Consider the following 25955-nt stretch of genomic DNA (forward strand, 5'->3'; position numbering starts at 1 on the left):
ACCAAATTCGAGTTTCGTCATTTTCGCTCTTGTGAGCATTCGACATTTTGCATCTACGATGTTATGATATAGACGCCATATCTTTTCCATTGCAATTTCTGACATGTATATTTTTAGTTATATAAGAATTCTTTTGTAATATATTATGAATTGCCATGTACCTTGGAGCTTTTCTCCCTGGACCTCTGCTGAAAAGGGATCCTAGGACTCCAGTCAGACTTTCCCATTAAACAAATGTCAAATAAATAAATAAATAGTGGCCTTTTTGTTAACTATCGTGCAACAGAATACATCATAATACTGGGGATGCTCATAAGAAAATACAGCAATTACTGGATGAACATAACCTACCTATCCCAAAACCATAACAAATTAGCATGATATAGATCAAGAGCTGTTGAATAAGCCGGTCTTGCTAGTAACCACTGAATTGTGAACAAAATAATAAAAGGCATACACCACTGGAGTAAAAACATATGCAATATACGCCAAGCTCCTCTTGACCTGTGTACTAACTACTAACTGAAGACACCATTCAAGACTTCATAGCACACTTGTCAGACAACGCACACTTGATGGGATAACCAGAGCATTGTGTTTGAATGCAGATGCCTTCCATTAAAGGGTTTGCAAAAGTTGGCCTGTCTCTCCCCAATTGTAAATGTTTACAGTAAGTAAAATTGTAATTATAAGTCATTTTTGAAAATCTAGTCGTGTGTGTCACCAGTCTTTCACACACAAAGTATTTACTCTTTGCCAGACTTGATCACCTGCTTATCTGAGTTCATAGTTCAATAGAGCTGTACATCAACCACTGATGCCACAGGGAGAACTGTATCTGAAGCCTCACTAAGCACACGGTTGCAGGGATTACATCAACAGTCTATTGCAATATTTATGCTTCGCCTAAAATATATTCTGGGCAGCGCAGTGGTGTAGTGGTTAGCATTGTCTCCTCACAGCAAGAAGTTCTCCTGTTTGATTCTTGGCTGGGGTGCCTTTTGTGCAGGAGTCTGCATGTCCTTCCTGGGTTCACATGGGTTTCCTCCGGCTGCTCCTGTTTGATTCTCAGCTGGGTTGCCTTTTGTGCAAGAGTCTGCATGTCCTCCTTGGGTTCACGTGGGTTTCCTCCAGGTGCTCCGGTTTCCTCCCACATTCCAGAGACATGCAGTAGGTGGATTGGACACTCTAAATTGACCATAGGTGTGTGTGTGTGTGTGTGTGTGTGTGTGTGTGTGTGTGTGTGTGTGTGTGTGTGTGTGTGTTTGTATGTGTGTGCTTGCGAGTGTGTTGTGCACCCTCTGAGGAGGGTTGGGCCTTGGTCTAGCAACCTGAGCCCATAAAACCCATACCTGCCACAGAAAAAATGAGTGCTGAAAGGTGCTTATTGGCAGATGTACCACATGTGTAAACGGGAAAGAGAGAAAATGTATTCTGGGGCTCAAAAATCTTTAGCCTTGTTAGTGCTCACAGAAATCAGGGTCTGCATGTCACAACTGGTTGAGTAAACTAGCCCTTTTTGCCACTGTTGTATTTCAAAATTACATTACTAGATTTGAACCTATACCTATCTAGGTCCATAATCTAGAAAACTGCATATTAATTACTGATGCCACTGACGGGATCAGTATTAGAGTTGTCAGAAAGCACAACTATAATGTGGCTCACATAAAACGTGTTTGAGTTATTGAAATGCTGTAGACATGTAACTGTTAACCCTATGCTGATTTATCCTCATCACATCTGTTGATGAACCCATTGCTTCACAATTCCAGTCATCTGTTATACAACCACAGTAGATTGTAAATAGCTGGATTTTAACCCCTGACTATCTAGGTGTATGCTTGAAAGAGCTGTATATTAAGTGCTTCTTCCACAGGAAACTTTAAACTACAGGTGTCAGAAAGTACAAACTCCAAGGTCGGACTTAAATATTATTTTGGAATGTGCATGTATGTCCTAAAATGTATTTTGAGAGATCAAAATCCTTTAGACATGTCAGTGCTCACAAAACTGTGATTCAACCATATCATCTGTTGGGTAAGGCAGCCCTGTCTATCATTGCTGTCATAAACACATAAATTATTTATACATTGCCAGCCTTGGACCCCTGCCTATCTATGTACATACTTTATAGCACTGTGTATTATCATCTCACACCACAGTAGAAGTCTTACAACAACTGTGAGACACGACATATTTGAAGGGATGACCTCATCACTGTGGTACAAGGCCTTTTGTAAATGTTTCCACTGTGGCTAAGTGTACGTATAAGATCGGTTAGATGAGCCTTTTCTACCTAGCAATACAGTCATGTACATAAACACACACACACACATACATGAACACGTGTGTGCACATGCACATGACCACAAATACACATACACACACACATACACTCTCTCTCTCATTATAGTTAGATAAGGAGGTGTTCAAATTCAGTAAAGACTAAGTTCACAATCTAGAGAATCATCTATTACCCATTCATGTGACATAGGTCTTGCAACAGCTGTGTGACATCACATATTTGAAAGGATGACTTAATTGTTGTGTTGCAAAGCAAATGTGTGGCTTAAACGTGAGTGAAAAAGTTATGGAAGACCACTCTGTTTCATTGTTTCCAAAGTACTGTCACATAAAAGTACTGTTGCCTACCAGTCCAACTGTTGTATTTGTGATACATTTTGGAGAATCCTCTTAAAATCTGTCAGGGTATATAATGTTCTATACATGTACTGCTCACAGATTTATATTATGAATACTTTTATTTGCAGTGAGTGCTGTCTACCTTTGCAAACTTGTGTTTGTAATGGACATATAAGAGTTGTTATTGCAGTGCTCCTTTACCTGTATTTCATGGATTTCTGGCAACATTCCACTTGTCTGACTTGTGAAGCTTATATAGGTTATTGTTACATTAAAAAAACTGTTCTCTACTTATCCTGTTCTATATCCCTGACACTAGTTTTCATTCTATTCTGTAGTTGTTATTGCCATTGGGGGGGGGGGGGGGGGAATTGCACAGGTCTTGCATTGATATAATTCAGATATTTTATTAATGTTGTAAACAATGATGCTTACATAATGATTTTTTTCTGCCCAGTATTAAATCAGTTTGTATTTTCCACTTCGCCTGTTGTGTTGTGTGTTGTGTTTGATATTTTTTTTTTCTTTTTAACTTCACAACATCGGCATTGTACCAAAACAGACAAAGAATGTATCACTTCCATGGAAATCTCCAACCTCATATGATGATCTTAGATCCTCATATAGATGACAAGCCTTCAATGTGAACAAGAATGCTATTAATAGAGCCAAGGCAGTGGCAAGGGAATGAAGAGCCACTGGGGGTGGGTCTGCCACTGAACCACCACTCACTGAGAAGGAGATCCTGTCAACTGTATGGGATCCTGGCAGTTCAAAAGAGTTACACAGTGCTGTAACAGACATGGGGGCAGAGGTGGAAGACAGCCATAGGTTGTCAACTAGTGGTGCACTAGGTATGCCATACATATGTATATGTATAGATGTAGGACACCCGATTGAATACAGATGGTCGACGGGTGTATGAGATTGGCAATCCCTGGTTAGGGGAATATTCCCTTTCCCCAGGGATTGTATGACTTCAGAGTTAGTATATATAATTAGTAGAAGGTGTGAGTGGTGCAGCCACCCACATGGGAGGTACAGTGGGCTTGCCCTCCCGCAAAAACACTTGCCATTGGTATAGTCTTCTCTGGGATAATCCCGACAGCATACTCAAAATGTGTCGATATTTTTTAATTTGACGTTTTTACACTGATCTTTTAACTGTCTGTGTTGTGTTTGTTCGATTGGGTACACTACATCTATATATATTTATATAAAGTTGCATTTTAAGTATTTTCTTAACTTTTCTTATATTTTATGCTCATAATACCTCTATCAATTGCAGTTCTAGGAGCACCTGTTATTGAGACTCAATGACCACCTGCACATGGTGTGGTCAAAGTTTTTTGTTTGTAAGGATATGAGTTTATAATGAATAATCATTGGTGAGTTTGATCGAAACACAAAACATCAAACAAACTCACAGGCAACTACCATTAATCTCCACTAAAATCATCATAAAAAGTAATCTCAAATGTAAACCAATAGGTTACATTTGCTATTATGAAAAGTAAAACAAAATAAACATCTTTTTACATGGGGTGCAGTGCCCTACCCATCCATCCATCCATCCATCCATAACCCCTTTTTCTATTTCTTTGAACATGGGGTCAGGGTGTCACTGCAACAGTGACAATTATCAAGATCCATGGATGGCCCAAAATTAAATATATTAACTCCGGGTTCACACAAATTAGAAAAAAGGGCAAAAAACACATGAATTATGTAGCTGTCAATATAATGAAGTTCTACTGTTATATAATTTGACAAACTGTACCAGCGACAGAAAATTGTTTCATCACATGATAAATTGCTTGCAGTTATAACTCATATAACTAATACACACCCACACACACGCACGCACACACACACACGCACACACACACACACACACACACACACACACACACACACACACACACACACACACACACACACACACACACACACACACACACACACACACACACATTATTGTAATGGTTATTTCCTTCTGTTATTGCTTTATTCTGTTTCGGGTAGCATATTGCCATTATTTATTTGTATTTCTTCTGTTTTTTTTTCCAATTTCTTGGTGCATTCATCAGTAAGGCTAGCACCAAAACTATGAAGCTCCAACTGCTTGATGTTGGAGGATCCATAGCATCTGCCAAGTATGGCAGTGTTATACAGGCACAGTCTGCGGTTGCAGTGGGTATGTCTGACACAGACAGTGTGACTCCCACATCCCCGTCCTATAGTCTGAACAAAGTCAGTATGACTGCACATACCCATGACAATTGAACCATTTGATTGTAGACAGGTGGATGCGGACAAGGTTGGTCAGGGTAGTGTGATTAAGAGCTGACAGAATCTCCTCCTAGACTTTGTGAGGGTGAAATACTGCACAGGGGCATCAGTAGATGTGCTCAGAGAAGGTATGCTTACCACCCTCCCCTGATGTTGGTGTGGCAGTATCTGCTACTCAACCTGTGTGCATGACCTAGTGATGCTCCGGGTATGGCATTCATATGTATATATATAAAAGTGGAGACACAAATAAGTTCCACCAGGTTCTCTGAAGCCCTAGTTGTAGTACTGTATGTCATCCATTCTGTCATACAAGACTGCATGAACCAGGTATGTGACTTCTTGGACTGAATGAATGACACACCGAACCATGCAGTGTCTGTTATGGAACATCTGCTGGGGGAGGTCAGTATCCAGGCCAAAAAGCCAGTACATTATTAGATGTTAAATTATATGACTATGGCTGTGCCCAATCCCACTTCCATAGTGGTACTACTTCCATTGCTCCATCAGTTGTGGAAGTGTCCACACCCAGACATGGTTGTCCACATGGTCATGGTAATGGATGTAATTGCGATGAGAGCTCATCCAGTAGACATCATTCACATTAAATTATTACCTCATCTTCAAACAGTGCAACCACTTGCAGAAGTAGTTCACATGGTTTGGGGTGGCAATTCTGAACTGAATCCTCTATCATGCATGACTCACACCTGTCCCTACTGCCAGGGCATAATGTTAGCACAACTGCTGTGGGTCTGTTCCTGCAGACCCACACACAGTACAGTACACCTCACGCTTCCTATGACACTACACACACATACACACACACACACACACACACACACACACACACACACACACACACACACACACACACACACACTTCTTCAAACTTGCTCTGATCCTCATCTCTCTTTACACATCAAACTTCTTTGGGGTCAGATTTGCCCTCCTGTAACCACCTCCCCACCCTGTGTAAGTGTTGATGATTATACTCTGCCCTTTTCACAGTTTTGTGACTTAAGAGTTGCCTTTGTCTGATGTACAGAGTGGCCAGGTGCTGACTAAGTAGTCAAATGCCTGTTTTAGTCAGGGTAAGTACTGAATGTCAGTTTGTTTTAGTCTGCGTAATTTCAGTAGTCTTATTAGTTGTAGTGGTCGTACTTGTAGTAGTAGTAGTAGTAGTAGTACTAGTACTTGAAGTAGTAGTGGTAGCAGTAGTAGTTATAGTACTAGTAGCTGTAGTGGTAGCAGTGGTAGTACTAGTAGTAGTGGTGGTAGTAATACAGTATTATTACTTATGTATTACTGCTTGCTCAGCCTGTTGTGCAGATGATGCTGAGATTGCCCTGATCCCTGGTGGGGTATATGGCTTAGGGTACTTCTGTCTAATGTACAGTAGTGAGGAGCCAAGCATATTTTTGGGCAACACCCTTTCTCTTTATACTGTTGAATTGCAGCTTCTCATTTGTGTCTTAACTAATTCTTCTTTCATTTATAGCTATAAGGTTCTATAACTATTCTTGATCACACCTACCTATGTGTATGATGATTATGATATTGCCTTACCCCTTTGGGTTTGTTTTACATGGGACTACTTTGGCTTTATGCACAGATTATATACATAATACATATGTATGGAAAATAAATTTGATCTATTTAAAATCTCCATAGTTGGTTTGGTCTGTATATGATGCATATATCACTCATATGGGTTACTGAAGACATTCTTGTATAGCTGAGCAATAGTTTGATTTTAATGAAGTACAGTACATAAATGTAAGGGTAAGCATTTATCTGTTCATTATGGATTCCTCACTCACCATTGTTACAGTATTGCAGTCTGGGGTTCTCTATGTCTGACGCTCACAATAGCCAGACAGTGCAGGAGTAAGTAAAGGCTCATACGTTTGCATGTATTACTCCTATTGTTTGTATGTGCTTAGCTCACTTCCCTGTTTAATTAAATGGAGAGTGTGTGTCCTGTTCTCTGCCCCTTAGCCAGTGCTATGGCATATTGTGCATACCTCCATCTGCCATGATCGTCCCCAGCTACAGTTTCCTCATCTGACCCCTCATCTGTGCCTGCTGGCCCTGCCTGTGGTGCTGTAAGCTGCAGTCCCTGTCCTGGGGTTCCTTGCTGCAACTGTTTCCTGAGTATGATGTTATGTAAGATGGCAGACACATTCAGCATTTTGTAAGAGATGGCAGTGTCATTCTGCAGGGTGCCTCCAGATGTGATTAGACATCATAAACATGACTTGTGCTGACAAAATACTTGCTGTATGATATTTGTAGTCTGTGCATGTGCATTGCTGTAACCTTGTTCAGTGGGGTTTTGTGGGTTTCTCATGGGAGTTATGAGTCAAGGTTCCAGTGCATATCCTGCCTCTGCCACTAGATGTCCTTGTGGAAAGTCACCCCTTAGATACAGGTCACAGGTGTGCCATATGTGGGAGTCATGGAAACTGTCAGGGTGATCTGAACACACATTATAGATGATACCTTGTACATTGCAGACCAGCTGACAGCTGATTAAATTATAGCTTTTATTGTTTATGCACCTCCTTCCCTGTTCACCAGGTGGAGATTTATTTTGGCATGGGTGCAGTCTATGGCACCCGTTACCTCAGTGAAATGGGCTATGGCATATATATTTTGCATGGTAGTATCTTTTTCCTATGGGGGTGTGTGGAAACTACATATGCTCCCCCACATGTTGTAGCATTGCATTGAGAAACTAGTGGAGCATTTTTGAGACAGAGACCTGTGAACCTCTCACTGCATCCCCTGAGACTTGCTGAAAAGTCGCTGTAGCTAGTATACATAATGACACATATACATTAATTTCCACTAGGATGGGCTCTCCATGATTTCCACTGGGCCACAGATGAGGGTGGCAGAAGTTCGCTATTTGTCTATAGTATCCTTGTCCACCCTGTACCAGTCTATAATTTCTATTCCATGTAGTCCATGATAGGTCAAATGTTCTATAAACAGACTACATCTTCTAGGCCAAGGTCTAGGAGCAACAGCAGCACCTTGTATTGCAGCCTGTGGCACATACAGATTTGTAATGGCTGCAGCAAACCCTAACATTTTTCAAGGTTTCTTTGTGGCTGTATTCCAGCATGTCTTGGTAGTCAGAGCTAAAGGGAGTGTGACATGTTCACACTCATTTTATAACTTTTTTGAATCACTCTGCCATGATAATTTGCTTCAATTCTTTATTCATTCATAAGCATATTTGGCTTCTAACCGTTATTTTCCAGCCAGCTGCAACATTTACTGCTGTTTGCTGAATTGCAAAACAGCTCACTTGTCACTTCTCATCTCGCAGACAAGGTCATGTAAGCATTCATAAATCTCAGTCAATATCTCTTATTTGTAAATAAAGAAATACTAATTTAGATGAGCGTGACCGTAGTTCATAGTTCTTTTTTTTCCTGATTTTAAGGAGTCTCAGCCAGCAACTTTGTTACTCAAGTAACAGTTTTCTTGTGGTTTCATAAATCTGTTTGTATACCTATAAATAAATAAATAAATATATATATATATATATATATATATATATGTATACATTTATTTATTTTATTTTACTTCACATTTGTTTACCGGGGTGGTCTGACTGGGTCTACAGAACCCATTTTCAGCAGAGGCCCAGGGAGAAAAGCTCCACATACAGTACAAGACAAATACAGTAAAATCCAATACACTACAAATCACATTAGAAATACTATACAAAAAATTAGTCGAAAGAACAAACTGCTGCAAGATGTTGCAATATATTACTACACATCTAGACAATCCTATAGAGTTAAAACAGTACAGACAATAATAGTCACTCTCACCATGCATGATGTAGATAGTGTCCAAACAAAAGTACTTAGGTAGTGCAATGTGTGATATTTAAGCAATAACCCATGCTTGGGTGTGGGTAATGCTGGATTTACCCATGGCTGGTGTGGTTTGGTCACAAGGGTGAAGCCCGAGTGGCAAAACAAAGACAACCGTGGGTAAATCCAGCATCACTCACACCAGGCGTGGGTTATTGCTATTATACAATGACATTATTTAAGAAATACTTTTCTTAAATAATGGCATTGTATAATGCCTCCGTGCTGCCCTTCCATAGCTGTCTGGTATTCTGCAGCAGTTCTGATGTACTGTGTGGAAGCAACAGAGAAAGCAAGATCTCTGTTGCTTTTTAAAAGGTGTCTTGCCATGTTAAAGGAGTTTAACATAGTGAGATAGCTTTAAAAAAAAGCAACAGAGATCTTCCTTTCTCCGTTGCTTTTTTTAAAGCTGTCTTGGTATGTTAAACCCATTTAACATAGTGAGACAGCTTTAAAAAAAGCAACGGAGAAAGAAAGATATCCGTTGCTTTTTTTTAAGCTATCTCGCTATGTTAAACCCATTTAACAAAGCAAGATTACTGCAATGGAGCTCTTCCGTTCTCCGTTGCTGTAACAAAAAAAAAAAAAAAGACTTATACTAATGGAAAAAGTCCAGGCGACCGGAACTTTTTCCATTAGTATAAGTCTGATTTACAACGGGCACGCTGCTATCAGGGTGCACGTTTTGGAATATTAATGGGGGGGTCATTGTATATTGACTGTTATAATACATGAAAAATAGAATGTTAGTTTCAGTTAGGAATATAGCAGCCAGAAAGTTAGTGATGCAGAAAGATAGTGAGAGAAAGTTAAGAAGAATAGAAGCAATAAAGCCTGAGCAGTAGCTTAAGGATATGGTATAGGAACAGAGAAGGAGTTAGAAGAGCCTTAGGATCTTGCAGTCTGTGAGGGATTGAAACATACCTCTCAAGTGTCCCTGACTTCCTGGGATGCCCATGATTCTGACACCAAAATTTAGATCTGTCCCTCTTAATCCCTCCTATAACTGGTGACCCTTAGAGACAAGGCGGTGAATTATATAATGGCAGTAATTAAGAGTCTTAGATTTCTTTTATTTCACAAAATGTATATTAATTAACAGTCATTTATTCTTCCAATGTCTCAAGTTAATAGTATTAATATTTTAAAAATGCCCCTGATTGTCCCTGATTTTTTTCTGGGTTTGTCCCTGATTCTGTTGAAATTTGTCCCTGATTAGTTGAGAGCTATGGATTGAAATGTGACAGAAGAGGAAGACCTAAGCATTAGGCAGGCTTTATTCAGGAGCAGAGCCATGTATTTTTGAGATGATTTTTTAAAGAGGCTTTGAAATGGGTTAGGCCAGGAATAAACTTGGTAGCTAGAGGTAGTGAATTCCAATGTATAGAGACAGAGTATGAATACAGAGAGTGATCAGGTTTTGTTGTGGGTTTTGAGATAGCTAAGAGATTTTTGTCTTCTGATCATAGGGATCGATTTGGTGTGTAAGGTGTGACTAGATTGGCTAGTGCAGGGCAGGCAGTAGGCTTAAAAATAAGGCTGTGCAAGGTGGATAGCTGAATAAAGGCATGTCGGTTGGGGAGTTCAAGCCAGTTTACTTCTAGGAGTGGTTTACAGTGGTGTGTGTGATATTAGAGTTTGTGGCAAGATTTGCAACTTTGTTGTAGCACTGTTCCAACTTGCTTAGGGTAGAACTTTGTAAGTTAGTTAAGATAGGGGCACCATAAAGAAGGAAGGGAAGTAAAAATGTTTTTGCAAGGGTAGTTTTAGTTGCAGCAGTAAAGAAATGTTTGCTTCTATATAAGAGTCCCAGTTTTGATGAGTTTTCTTTAGATTTTGCTGTATATGGGTGCCAAATGAAAGTTTATGGTCAATGATAACACCTAGAAGTTTGGTTTCCTGAACTATTTATATGGCAGTGTTGTCAGATGCAAGGATGTTGAAGTGATCAGTGACAGGGGAGGTGTTTTTGAGATGAAAGAGTACTAGTTTTGTCTTCTTTGGATTAAGAAAGAGTTGGGAATTTCTTAGCCAGGATTCGACTGCAGTAAAGGACTGTTGAGTTTTTAAAAGTAGTTCTGGTAGTGATTGAGCAGTGCTGATTATGGTGGAATCATCAGTGTATTAAATGAGGGTCCCAGGGTGAGAGGCAGTGTGAAGGTTGTTTGTGAAAATGTTGAAGAGTAGGGGTTCTAGGATGGAGCCTTGGGGGACTCCAGTAGGGTTGTGGAGAAAGGGTGATAGTTCATTGGACAATTTCACTGCTTGTTTACAATCCTTGAAGTAGCTCTGAAACCATTTTACTGTGTTATGTGAGAAGCCTAAGTTAGGCAGTGTGTTCAAAAGTAAGGTTTGAGACACTGTGTTACACGCCTTGGAGAAATCAAGGAATGTTGAGGCTGTATAGGATCCTGCATCTCTAGCCTTGTCCATGGTGTCTGTAAAAGATAATAGGCTGCAGCTGTGCTGTGTCTAGGTTGGAAGCCATGGTGGATTTTGGGAAAAAGATTGTTTTGCAATAGATACTGTATTACCTGCTGACAGATACCTCTCTCGAGAATTTTGGATATGGGTGACAACATGGATATAGGACAGAAATTGGATGGATCAAAAAAGTTGCCTCCTTTGTGGATGGGGGTGATGTGAGATTGTTGCCATATGGTAGGTACTTCCAATTCTGATACAGACCTATGTATAAGGATACTGATTGGGTAGGCGACTGAGTTAGCAGCCAGTTTGAGTTAGAATGGGTGGAGATTGTCAGCTGAGGTAGAGCAGGGTTTTAGTTTTTGTAGCAGTTTCTTAATAGTGTCAGTGGGTATGGGCTGAAATGAGAATGGGGTTTGTATGACATTTTGTTGAGAAGGAGGGTTAGTATTGAAAGGGTTAGAAGTAGTTGATGGCCTGGGATTGGTGTCTGAATATGTTGAAGGGTGGGGTGTCCAGCATTAGGGGTTTTAGTTCGTAGGTCTGAAATTGATTTTATGAAGTGCTTGTTAAAGGGTCTATATTACAACATCGAAGTTTAAAAACTTTGAATGTTCTAATATCGACCCCTATTCAGCGAAAGCTGAAACCAATGAACATACAGAACAGCAAATTTTTTCCTAGGGAAAAAAAATCACTGTTCCAAAACACATACACACAACACAAGCACACCAAACAAACAACAATCCACACACATACACCTAAAATCTTACACCTAACCCTACACTAAACTATACACACACCACTAACTATCCACTTACCTTAGCCCAAACCCTAAGGTCCGACACTATCAAACACTCACCTCACCCGCGCCCTAACCCTAACTCGCCTACCTGCCCTAACCCTCACATCCGCACAACCGCACACTTACCTGACCCGTGCCCTAACCCTAACTCACCTAACCTGCCCTAACCCTCATGTTCATACAATCCCATACACACACATACCTAACCCGTGCCCTAACCCTAACTCACCTAACCCGCACTCAGTCACACACTTACCTGAACTCGACCCATAACTTTCCACCACAGCACTGAAAATACCGAAGCAACAGAAATGGACAACCAAATTCTTTCCCTAGGAAAAAATTTGATTTTCTGTTCCTTCAATATTTTTAGCTTTTGCTGAATAGGGGTCGATATTAGAACATTCAAAGTTTTGAAACTTCGATGTTCTAATATAGACTCTTGTTAAAGTTTTTGTCTTTTTGTGATGGAGGGGTATCAGGTGATAGGGTGTGCTCTCCATTTCTTCCAGGTTTAAGTAGAGAAGATATGGAGTGCCAACATTTACTGGGGTTCATTTTATGCTGGAGTTGAAGCTGGGAATAATATGACTTCTTATCTCTGTTGATTGGTTTCATCACTTTGTTACGTAGTGTTTTGAAATTAATATGATTTTGCTCATTTTTGTTTTGTTTCCAGGTTGACCAGGCTAGGTCCCTTTGCTTCATCAGGTGTTTACATTCCTTAGAGAGCCATGGTGCTGAGTTCTTTTTGATTCTTTTCATACGAATGGAAGCTCGTGTATTAAGTATGTGAAGGAAGGTGTTATTAAAGTATAGTACAGCATCATTAAGGGGTAGTTGTTTAAGGGGTGTCCAGTCTATTTCCTGTAGGAGATTGTTGAATTTATGCTGACAAAAATTAGTTGAGTTCCTAACTGATTTTATAGTGTGTACTCTTAGTTGTTGGGAGTTTGTTCTAAGGGAATAAGCTGGTAGATGATCGCTCAGGGAGCTAGACAGTGTACAAGAAGAAGGGTAATTGGCTGGGTGGGATACTAGAATTCACTCTAAGGTGAATTGGCAGGTAATATTTTATTTATTTTATTTTTATTTATCATTTGTTGACCAGGAAAGTCAGACTAGGTTCCACAGAGCCTGTTTTCAGCGGAGGCCCGGGGAGAAATGCTCCAGATCTTTGCTGTATCTTGTTGGAGCATTGATAAACTGAGAAAAAGCGTACAGATTTGTACTATATGTGGGGGAGTCGGAAGCTATGCTTTGCCAGTCTATATTTATATCTCCTAAGATTATTGTTTCAAGGTTTATTGTTTGGGATGTCCAGGATAAAATATTTTTCAACACTGGTATATTGTTACCTGGTGGGATATATATTACTATTATGCAAATTCTTTTTGATATATTGAGGTTCAAAAAGGAGATTAGTACCTCAGCATTGGAAAACATGGGTATATTACTGGTATAGGGTGTGATGTCAAGTGTAGAGATATAGAAGTGCTATCCCCCCCCCTTTTTTTTGGATCTATCTCTTCTGGTTATTGCAAAGTTTGGAGATATTATTTCTGACTCTTTTACATTGGGGTTAGCCATGTTTCAGTAAGGGCTAGTATGTCAGGTTTATTTTTATCAATCCAGGCATGCAATGGGGATATTTTATTACATATACTTCTAAGGTTAAGAGTAAGTATGTTTAAATCTTTGGGGTTACTGTTGTGGTTAGGAGTAGAGGATGGGCCAGGGTAAGGATGTATGTCTCCAGATTTGAGTAGATAGGTAATGAGGAATGCGTACCACGTGAAGTGTTTTTGTTTTTCTAGGTGAGGGTACTGGTGTCAAGTGTGGTTTCATAGGAGGTGAGGAGGCCAGTTTGTGGCTTGAATAGAATGGGAAGGTTTAGGGGAAATCTGGGAGGAGATATGTGAGAAGCTGTGTTGCTTATTGGGGAGATGGTTAGAGGAGGTTGTTGATGTGTATTGGTGTGTTGGGGTATGCGAAGATATAGCTATAGTGAGGTTGAGAATTAAGAGTAAAAAGGCTGGGCTGGTTAGGAGGAGCATGTCAACTGTGATGGTGAGTTTAAAATAATAAAAGTGGTATTTGTGTGTTTGAACATAGTACAGGTGTAAATAAAGATTGTTATCATGTGATATGTGTGCAGCTGAAGGCAAGGTTGCAAACGTTTTGACTTCAGACTGGGCTTTGACAATGTGGTTAGGTGTTTTACCTTGCAGTTTGTGATAAGGATGGGTGGGGGAGATATGATTGGTCAGTAGTAAAATTATGGTGCAATGTTAGTTTGTGTGTATATTAAAAGAGAAGGTGGTAAGCCTGGAGTTAATAGTTTGAGGTGATGATTGTATTGTGATGGTAAAGCAGAGTAAGGTGCAAATAATTATAGTAGAGGGCATGTGAATTCAAAGGTGATGGATGTAAGGGAGAGCAGATCAGTTTGTCTAAATAAAAGACAGTAAGGTGATAGGAATGAGGGGGAGTGGTTTGCTTAGGATAAGAGTAGAGGTGCTGGGGAAGGTGAGATATGTGGGGAGGGCAGGGGATCGAAGTGAGCAGAGCAAACAGAGTGAGAACCCCCCCCCCCAAGATGGTTTACCACCATAAACAATCAATGAGGTAGGATATTCATGGATAGAAAGACAAGGTGTCTGAACTCTAAATACTTGCCTCTAGTCACAGCATCTAATTTTATAGTTATGAGCTTTTCAATGTCTTTCCAGGTATATAGTGCACTGATAAGAGCGAAATATGCCGAAGTGTTAATGTAGCTTCACCTTCAGCAGTAAAAGGCCTGTGAGTGTGGGTGAGTAAGTGGGGGAGGGGATATCCTTCCATCAGATTCAACACTACAAAACAATATACACTAGACTTAAATTATTAGTTTGAGTCTTGGAGATTGGCTTACATAGATATAACTTGGTTATTTGTTCCTTGTGAACTTTTGCCAACTGCAGGTGAAATTCAGCTGTGCAAGTTCTTTAGGTAGTGCGATATGATAAGTCTGACTACTTTTGCTGCTGTAGAAGTTACATGTGCTTGTTTCACTGGGAGGGAGAGAGAGAGAGAAAAAAGTTAAGGATTTCTTGATGGTTGAACTAGTTAGGTACAGTACTATTTGTCTATACTCATCCACCTTAAGTAATGCTTGGCAAACAGTAGTGCACTGTGTTTCACAGTTTTGCATTTCAGCTTTCTAACCTTTAAGCAGGACAATAAGCATACAGGAGATATTTGTAGGTATGCAAGTGCGGGGTTACTAAAAACAAAAATGGTGGTTTCCACAGTATAGAAGGACAGAAAGAAAAATAAACTAAACTAACAAGAGATGTGTATGCATGCAAGTGTGGGGTTACTGAGATGTAGGTTTACAGATGTTAGACGGACAGGTAGAAAGCATATCTGTTAGTTCCCACTCTTTGCTACACAACATACAATCTGTAAATCTGATATTTAAGCACCTAGAAAAGGCAGCCATCTAGAGTGTGTAATATATATGAAAAAAAAGGAAGCAACTCTAGAGAATGACAAAACTCTTCACAAACAGAAGCTCTCATATATTAACAATCGTCTGCATTATCCAGTAACTGTGCTATTCATAGAAACATAAAATCAGGTATTACAATAGAAGCCTTCAATAGAAGTGAGTGGAAACATATATACATAACATAAACATATGCACTGCAGATTAGCAGGGAGAAAGAAAAAAAAAACACTTAGCCAGATGGCAACAGACTACAGACTTACTTGATGTAACTGCAGTACAAACAATAAGAACATTTAATGGTTTCACTGAATCCTGCTGTAAAACACACAGCCAGTAGAAACTTGCTAATTCAATTGCTACACATTAACAGCAGAAAGACAAACGTTGCTGCTATTACTGCAACCTAGAGTAAAACATCAGTAGACATATGCCGATATATCTATGTATGTAGACAGTGAGATATGCATGTGTGTGTGCGTGCGTGCGTGCGTGTGTGTGTGTGTGTGTGTGTGTGTGTGTGTGTGTGTGTGTGTGTGTGTGTGTGTGTGTGTGTGTGTCTGTGAGCATATTCTGCAATAAAAACCCAGCCAAGCTAGACTTTTCACTGTGTGATACCTTAAACCTCTTTTAATGGAGGCCCTTGGGATATATCCAAATGACCCCTTAAGGACATCGTGTTTCAGCTGCATGGCTTGTGTATGTCCATAACTTTTTACTTTTTAAGTCTTTATGGTTGCATTTTAGGCCAATAAAGATAAAACCCACTAGCTGTGGACATGCATGTTTGACCATATAAACCAGAAAAAAAAAGCCAGCTCTGTAGCTCGCATGCTTCATTGCAAAACATTGGACCATACTAAAGAGATTTACTGAATTTTGCAAGGGTGCAAACCTCACTGCTTCCCCCATTCCATGCCAATTATATATACAAACTCCGAGATAAACTAATCCTGGGAAGGGGAAATTCAACACCTTCAAAAACTCATAACATCTAAAATAAAACTGACTACAAAAGGAAACATAGTTTCCTTTTGTGATCAGAACACCAAAATCCCACCACACATTCAGATCAAATTTGTCCAAATAGTGGTACCATTACAGAAAGTGTTTTTGCCAGGTCAGATGCAGGATTAGGAGCAAGGGCAGGGTTACATTTAACAGTTGTTAATAGGGGGGAGGGGGACTTTGTCATCATTATTAACAACTGCGGTGGTGGTGCTGCGGTAGCATTGTCGCCTCACAGTAAGATGTTGTCTTGTTTGATTCTCAGCTAGAGTGTCTTCTGTGTGGAGACATGCGTGAATGGGCGTACCTTCGTTGAAGGTTGTGCGTCAGGGCTGGCAACTCAGCACATAAAAATCTACTGCTAATCATTAGCGGACCGGAGTTCTGCTGTGGTGACCCCCTAACCGGGAAAAGCCAAAAGACACAACAACATCAGAAGCTGCAGATCTTCCAACATCAGGTGGGGACAGTTCCACAGTGTTGGTGCCAGAAAAAGAATATCCAATGACTACACCAAAACACAAAATACCTATTTTAAGTACAACCGATCCACAAACCCATTAGATAGATATGTATATAAACCAAGCTGCAGCCCTTAGTATGTTCTCTGTGACTTGTATATGGATGTAGTCGAAAATTATTTTGTAACTTTCTGATTAAGGTCTCTTTTCTCTCCTTTATTAAAAGAATATGCGCTGTTGGAATGTGTTATCTGTGAACAATTCAGTTACTATAATGTAAAGGTTGTTACTATAAAGGAATGTGATCATCAGTTAATCCTAAAAACAATGATTTTTTTTAATTTCGGTCTCCTTTCATTATATAGTTTCATAATTTTCCAGTTTTTCATTTTCATTCACCCCTTCCTTCTTACTCCCTTTTAATACATTCAGTCCTTCCCTCACTTTGCCTTTTACCATCTTTTTTGCTACTAACACCTCCCACCAATTATCTACCTGACTTTCTTTAAGCTAATTGTCTCATAGGTGGTTACTAGGTTGCAGTCCAGAGGATCATTGAGGAGCCTAGTCCAGATTCGCAGTTCCCCCCAAGCACTCTCTGCCTGCTATGTGATCTTGAGCAATTCACTTAAACAAATAAGGCAATCAAATCCTGTAACCATAGGAGCTACTGCTCTCAGCCTTAATCCCTCTGCACCAATTGACAAGCAGAAAGAAGGTAGGTTCTGCTGAGATCTGAATGTCTTTCAAAGTCCAGAGCGCTAACCATTACTCCATGGATTCACATAAAAGGGATTTGAACCCAGCACCCTTGTCACACAAAGCCCTAGTATTAACCTGCTTCATTAACTGAGGAGTTGTCCATTAACATTTCTAAATGTCCTTTTCGTAAGCTTTCTTTGCTTTCTACATATCATCAAACAACTTTATATGACATACTCTAGGGTTCAGGAACATTGTAGCCACCTCTCCTCTGTTTACTGCCATACTTTGATGAACCCCAATGCTCATTAGGAATGAATGCAGCTAGGCAAGTGTGTGCAGTGAGCAGCTCATTAAATATCCTGGCTGTGGCTGCTGTAGGGACCGTGGTAAAAGAGTGAATTACCGTGGTATCGCTGCAGGGAAGTCTGTGCAGCTGCAGTGCACATGCATTAAGCATGAGCCCTGAGGGTTCTCAGCATGATGATGCATGTTCACAGTTGCAACAAGAGAAAAAGGGTATGTGGTAGTCCGACAGGGTCATGTATGCCGATCTTTTTTGATGCAATGAAATTCATACATGCAGAGAACATAACTTGTAGAGAGTAGTAAGGGAAGTAAGATGAAGCTAAGAGGGTAAAGTTGGTGATAGGATCACACAAACTGACATATATCATAGACAAGATTGCCAAAGGAGGTGGAGATACAGTCAGAGAAGTAGAAGACAGTGAATAATGTGGCATGACACACATGCACACACACACACACACACACACACACACACACACACACACACACACACACACACACAAACACACTCTATGAATGTCAACTAACTGAAGAAAGAAAACATAAAATAACACATAATGGGTGTGACGAGAGAGAATTGTGCCAATGACCAAAAGCAGGTACAACAACAGCTCTGACCACTTTGTCTGTATTATAATGTAAATGTCAGGGGGGCGACCACGGTGGTGCAGTGGTTAGCATTGTTACTTCACAGCAAGAGGTTCTCCAGTTCGATCCTCGGCTAGGGTGCCTTCTGTGCAGAGTCTGCATGGCCTTCCTGTGGTCGCGTGGGTTTCCTCCGGGTGCTCCAGTTTCCTCCCACATCCCAAAGCCATGCTGCAGGTGGATTGGACACTCTAAATTGGCCCTAGGTGTGAGTGTTTGTGTGCCTTCTGCAGAAGGTTGGGGTCCAGGCTGGCAACTCGACACTGTAAAACTCCACTGCCAATCATGAGCAGACAGGTGATCCACTGTTGTGACCCCTAACTGGGAAAAGCCGGAAGAAGATAATGTAAATGTCAGGAAACAAGTGTGATATGATACCAATGTTATACCTATATGCAACCTCTTAGGGGCATGAATCTACAACACTTCCCATTTATAGTGTTGTGGAATGAAATACATAAGCAGTGAAACCAGCAGCATCTGGGCAACACACAGCAGTTAATTGTGACTCACTTGCAGAGCAAAAACATACAAACCTGAGGGGACTTGAACCCACAAGCCTCCTCATTTATAGTGGGTTAATCACTTAATTTATGGATTTAACAACAGAATCAGTGAGAGAGACAGGTCCAGGGAAACAAACACAGTTGGTTGTGACACACTTGCAGAATGAAAGAAAAGACAACATTAAAAGTAAAGTAGAACACACAACCTTCCCCATTTATAGTATGCAGAAGGCAAAGGTTGAGCTGCAGAAGCAGTGACGCAGTCATTATCAGGGATATGCACTGCAGTTGATTGTAATACACTTACACTTGACACACTTGTAGAACAAAAGGAAACAAAGACAAAAGTATACAACCCTGAAGAGACTTGAGCCCAAAACCTTTTGCACTTATTGCATGCAAAGCACTTCATTTACAGGTTTCACTACAGAAGCAATGAAACAGATAGTGTCAGGGAAACTATAGTAGCTGGCTGTGGCATTCTTGCAAGAATAATAGAAAAAAAACACTCATCAGAACACCATCTTTGGGTTCTGATCTTTCATCTACAAGCGTAGTCGACACTATAATTCTTTGAAAGGAGAAATATCCAAATCCTGTCAGTAATACCGTATGTTGTTTATGGAAACTGCTGCTCAGTGATGCTCAGGTCATATGCACAGCCAGTGACAGCTAAGGTCAATTTTATTTCATGCATAATAGTGGTTGTTCTTAGTAGTTGTAATCAGGGAACATGTCAGCCCAGCTTTATTGAATCACAACGAGCAGTTCCATTTCTAATCAACTGTATATGAGCCACAATGGTGCTCTTCACAACTCATCAAACACAGTATGATCACAAATAAATGAGCAATTTGGAAGTTGTAGATGGAATTGTGTGTGGTGTGTTTGCTTTTGACCAGATTAAAGGGAGGAAATTGCAGTATAAAGAAGAGATGACTATGCAAGCAAGCAGGGAGTGGAAAAGGATGAATAACTAAGGAATGAGCAGGAAAGATGTGGGAAAAGTGTTGTTTTTTGGACTGGTGTGCATTTTTCATGCACACCGAGAAGGTAAGCTGAGGAAGGAGGGAAGGAAAGAATGTAAGAGGGTTAGATTAGGTGGTAGTGGAAGACAGACGAAACTGAGAAGGTGTGTGGTAACACAATGAGGGAAGGGGCACACCATGGTTTAGGAGACAGACAGACTGTAAAGACAATATTGAAGGGAGGATTGAACAACCAACAGGAGTGGGCATGGACACAAAAGACAAAAAAACACCAAGGATGAAGGATATACTTGGGTGTCTGCAGCTGCAGTGTCTGCTAACTGGTCTCGTGGAAGACTGGACTTCACCCTGGGTATTGTCAACCCTTAGCCCTGTCTTAGTGGAGACAGTGCTGGACAGGGATATGACTCAGTGAGTCACAAGAACAGGTTCTCCATCTAGCCAATTTGGGCATCCAACCTCCTGTTGATAATCACCCCACAATGTTAGACAGCTGCCAATGGGGGACAAAGCTGTGCTATTGGCAGGCACAATTGTCCCAGCAGTCAGTGCAGGGCTGCCTGAAGTGGATGGTGCAGGTAGGGCAGTGGAGGCCACTGTGGCAAGCTGGGACTCAGATGTTCTGTGTGTTTCTGGTGGTGGCACTACTGCTGCCACCTGTGGGGGGATGTTTATGGGGCTTGCCAGAGGAATGGGTACAAGGGGTAATGCAGCTGCCTATAATAGTTAAATAAGTGGAGAGAAACAAAAATATAAAAAAATAAAAGAAATGTATATAGTGGAAAGACTAATGAAAAACAGGGAGTGGAAAAACAAAACGTAATACAAATAATGCATACAGCTAATGTGTACTTGTCCTATGATTAAGTTTGACCTAATATATGTGTAACAAAAAAACACACCTCCCTCATTAATATCACCATTACCATACACAGGTGAGATGGATACCTTAACCACCCACCAAAACCACCTTCATTCCAAAAAGTCAAATGATTAGTGGGAGAGAATGGGGTGCTGACCACGACTGTCTGTCTCATGGGTGATGGCTCTCTGGCCTGCATGCAGCTGACCAGGCCATCATAAACTCTCTCTGGGGTGATATTTTGGTATATGTTGATATGATCAGTAGACAAAACTGCAATTATGAAATGGTCTGCTGCAGGGCTACTTACATAATTCTGCTCAACAAAGAGCACAGCTTATAACATGGCAAGGTAGGGCAATGGATGGGGATCCTTCAAGATTAACACTTGTCTCAGAGACAGAAGAGTTCCAGGCCTCTCTTGAAGTTAGTGGCACCTCTAAAGAGTCACACAATGTGGTGCTGGATGTTGAGGCAGAGCTGGATAGACCCTGTAGGCAATCCACTAAAGATGTCTCAGATATATTGACCTATTTCTGTGTATGAATACCTGAAAGTATTTTGCACCCCTTAGCTAGTGTCAAACTTATTAAACTGATGAATTTATGGTATATAGGTGCATCAGGTGTTCAACATTCATAACCATCTACACAAAGTATGCTAATAAAGAATGCTGAATGTGCACTTCCAGAGTTGCGTGATACATACCGTGACAAAGGGAGATACTGCCAGCACAGCTGTCTGGAACTTTGTAAATAATTACATGTAATTTGTGAATATCAACATGATCTATATAAGATGCTTGTGTTACAAATGTATTAGGACTGTATGTCGTGTATATCAAACTGTTTTTTACATTCATGTGTTAAAAAGATATATTGTAAAGTACTGAGCTTAAAGATGTATCCACAGTATGCCCTGCTGGAAGAGAACAGAAATGTACATACACTATTGTGTCAGCCTTGGAGACAAGCATGTGGGTCTGGTAGCCTGGGAGGGGACCCAGACAGACTGCATACTTGAAGCCAGGACTGGTGAGATGACTACTTTAGGGAGGGAGCTATCCTGTAGCAGTGAGACTGAAGGTGAATCACAATAGCTGGTGGGTACTGATGTTGCCTTGGACAGAGTGACTACAAGGTCAGAGGTGGGTAGTAGTACCCAGGCTGACAGTGAGGCACTGCAGTCAGAGGATACCAGGCTTCCTGTGGAAGGGGAACTGGGAAGGTTCACAAAGAGAGAACTGAGACAGGCTCAGCTCTCAGACCATACATTACAAGGCTTGAGGGAGGTAGCCTGAGAGGCACCTGATTCTCAAGGAAAAGGGAAATCTGTATACTGGATCAAAGGGTTACTATATAAAGAGTGAATTGCTGAGGGAGGACTAGAGGGTGAGAGAATACAGCAGTTGGTAGTGCCCAGTGCCTACCATCTGGCACTTCTAGCCATAGCCCATACACTTCCCTTTGTAGGTCATATGGGCATAAAGCATACAAACAGACTTATTATGCAGAACTTTATTGGCCTGGGATTTCCAGGGATGTAACAGGATACTGCAGCACCTATGACCAGTGCCAAAATGTAGACAAGGCAGGAAACAAAGTGAAAGCTCCTTTGATACCTTTGCCTGTGATTGAGGAGCCATTTGAGAGGGTAGCTATGGATATTGTAGGGCCTCTGAGTACCCCAAGCTCCACAGGGAAGAAGAGTACCTCAAGTTCCACAGGGAAGAAATATATCCTGCTGGTAGCAGATTATGCTACGACATACCCTGTGGCAGTGGCTCTGTCCTCCATTGAGGCAGAAAAGGGGCAAATGTTTTGTTAGATATTTTCAGCAGGGTAGGTTTCCCAAAAGTAATACTGACTGACAGAGGTACCAATTTCATGTCAGACCTGCTGGATTGTCTGTGCGAGTGCTGTGGGGTGAAGCACCTAAAGACCACCCCCTACCACTCCCAGAGTAATGGTCTGGTGGTGAAGTTAAACTCTACACTTGAGACCATGCTCCAGGCATTTGCAGACCAGTTTAAGATGGAGTGGGACAAATATTGGGCCCCATCTGTTGTTTGCTTACAGAGAGGAGCCCAAGGAATCCACAGGTTTTTCACTGTTTGAGTTGCTGCATGGGTGTTGGGTGAGGGGAAGTCTAGATTTGATTTGCGATGAGTGGAAGGGTGAGTGTGAATCCCATATGAAGTCTGTTGTGGCATATATCCTAAACCTCAGAACAAGGTTGAGGGAACTCATGGGCTAGGCTCTGGAGAACCTGGTAGAAGCCCAACAGCAGAAAAAAGTTTGGTATGACAGGAATGCTTGAGCTAGAGAGCATGCTGGGGGACCACAAGTTATGGTTCTCATTCCTGTCAGACACAACAAGCTGCAGGCAGCTTGGGAAGGACCCTTCAAAATGGTAAGGAAGGTCAGTGATGTTAACTACATGGTAGAACTGCTAGACAGGAGGCAGGGGCACAAACTGTACCATGTTAACATGATAAAACCTTACCATGATAGGAAGGCTCTGGTGCTAAGTATTTACAGTAAGAGGCAGGAGGAGTCTGAGGGGGATCTATGGCTACAGGAAGCCAGACAGCAAAATCCCAAATTACTATGGTGGAGCCTAGGTTTGCAGGCGCATGATATGACAGTGCAACACCGCAGTGGGATTAGCAATGCCAACACAGATGGGCTCTTAAGACAGGGTATGCGGTAGTGTATTCCCAGATAGGCTCATCCCTCTCAAGCAATGTTTCTCAAGGTTCACTTGAAAAACTAGCTTGAGTCTTCAATTGGGGGGGGGGTGGATTGTGACAAAGGGAGATACTGTCATCACAGCTATCTGGAATTTTGTAAATAATTATATGTCATTTGTGAATATCAACATGATCTATTAAGATGCCTGTGTTACAAATGTGTTAGAACTGCATGTAATATGTATATCAAACTTGTCTGTACAGACGTGTGTTAAAAAAGGTATTTTGTAAAGTATTGGGCTTAAAGATGCATCCACAGTGTGCCCTGCTGGAAGAGAACAGAAATCTACATACACTATCGTAACTCTTTTAATGTATATACTTTAACAGTGGAAAATGGAACACAGGAAGTTAACTTCAGTTCAGCAAAACTTCAGAAACATAGCTAAAATTAAATTACTTTATGGCAGCTACAGACACAATGTCTGTCCTGAGAAGCTTTCTGTATTGTCTTTGGTGTGAAATAATTACTACAATTGTTTTATGACTTCCAGCATCTGCCAGAAATCTGAGGTCTATATATTTTCACAGGAACATGCTAAATACTGCCAAGCTTCCAGCAGTGGGGGTTTCACATGGGATAGAGTCAGATGACAAGAAATTATGTCATTCTGCAAGCTATCCCAGCAGTAATATTTGTGGTATTATTTATTTATTTATTTATTTATTTATTTATTTATTTATTTATTTATTTATCATTTGTTTACCGGGAAAGTCCGACTAGGTTCCACAGAACCTGTTTTCAGTGGAGGCCCAGGGAGAAATGCTCCAGATGCATGTCTTTGGAATGTGGGAGGAAACCAGAGTACCTGGAGGAAACCCATGCGAACACAGGGAGAACATGCAAACTCCACACAGAAGAGAAATCTCTTGGAGAGACAGAGCATTCTGCATTCTTTCTTTGACCTGATAACAACAAATAGAAAATCCATTCACCATATCTGTCTGCCTTGCTCTTAAGTAAGTTAACTAGGGTATAGATTCAGTCAGGAATATAGGGAAGCATAGTTTAGATGTTTTATTTATTTATTTGAGAGTATCCTGCAATGCTGTTTTAAATATTTCCTGTGGTTTTGAACTCTAATAAAAGAACAAGAAAATACTCAGTATATATTCACAGTGACATCATTTATTATTAAATATATTTAAACCTTTCATTGTGGCTGATCATTGTGAGACTTACTTAAGTTTTGAAAGTACTTGCATATTTATTTGGTGACACTGTGGGCCACTCCAAATAGCCTTGCTCTTGGTCAAACTACCAATTGTATTAATATTAACATTACACAGTAAGATTGGACACCCTTTGTTAAGGGCCTTAAAGTAGCTGATAAGGAGTTGGCTAGTGGCAATGATAACTACCTTAGTGTTTGGGCAAAAAGGGGCATAACTAGTAAACCTGTGCCAGCCTTTCCCAGGCGTGTGTGTGTGTGTGTGTGTGTGTGTGTGTGTGTGTGTGTGTGTGTGTGTGTGTGTGTGTGTGTGTGTGTGTGTGTGTGTGTGTGTGTGTGTGTGTGTGTTTAAATCAAACCTCAAAGAGTGTGTGTGTCAGCTACTTGGGCAGGGACATGAAGCACTGGTTGGACAGAGAGGGTGCTGCAGGTCTTGGCTTGGCCACTCAGCTGAGATCTCAATTCTATAGCTGTGCCAATGGGGAGACTTACTGGGGATCTAGAGGAAGAGGGAGAAACCAGCCCCATACTGAATGTGGTCTCTGTGTGCTCTTAAGGGAAATTACACTTGATGCAGAGAGCTGCATCTGGAAATACTGTGTGTGTACTTGTTATCCTCCCAGTTTACATCCCCCACTGTTGCCATTAGTAAGGATCGAGGCTGCTTGATTACTGGTCCAGTGGTGGATCATCATACATACATCTGATATTTTGTGGTTTGGTGTATTCACAGGTGATTCTTTATCCAGCTCCAGCACTGTCTAACTGCTCTTGCCTGATGTTAGAGGATCTGTAGCCCATGATAATGATGGCAGTGATGAGCTGACATGGTCGGAGGTTAAAAATAAGGAATGTGACCTCTACATTTTCATCACAGACAATAGGCACAACCTGTATGCCTGTGGATACCCAGGCTTCTCACACCTCACAAGTATGACAGGTTAATAGGGATACTATCAATCAAGGAAGTGTGTTGGTTCCCAGAAA

The sequence above is a fragment of the Protopterus annectens genome, chromosome 3.part1 (assembly GCF_019279795.1).
Source record: "Protopterus annectens isolate FY-2018-M chromosome 3.part1, PAN1.0, whole genome shotgun sequence".
In the NCBI taxonomy this organism is placed as follows: domain Eukaryota; kingdom Metazoa; phylum Chordata; order Ceratodontiformes; family Protopteridae; genus Protopterus; species Protopterus annectens.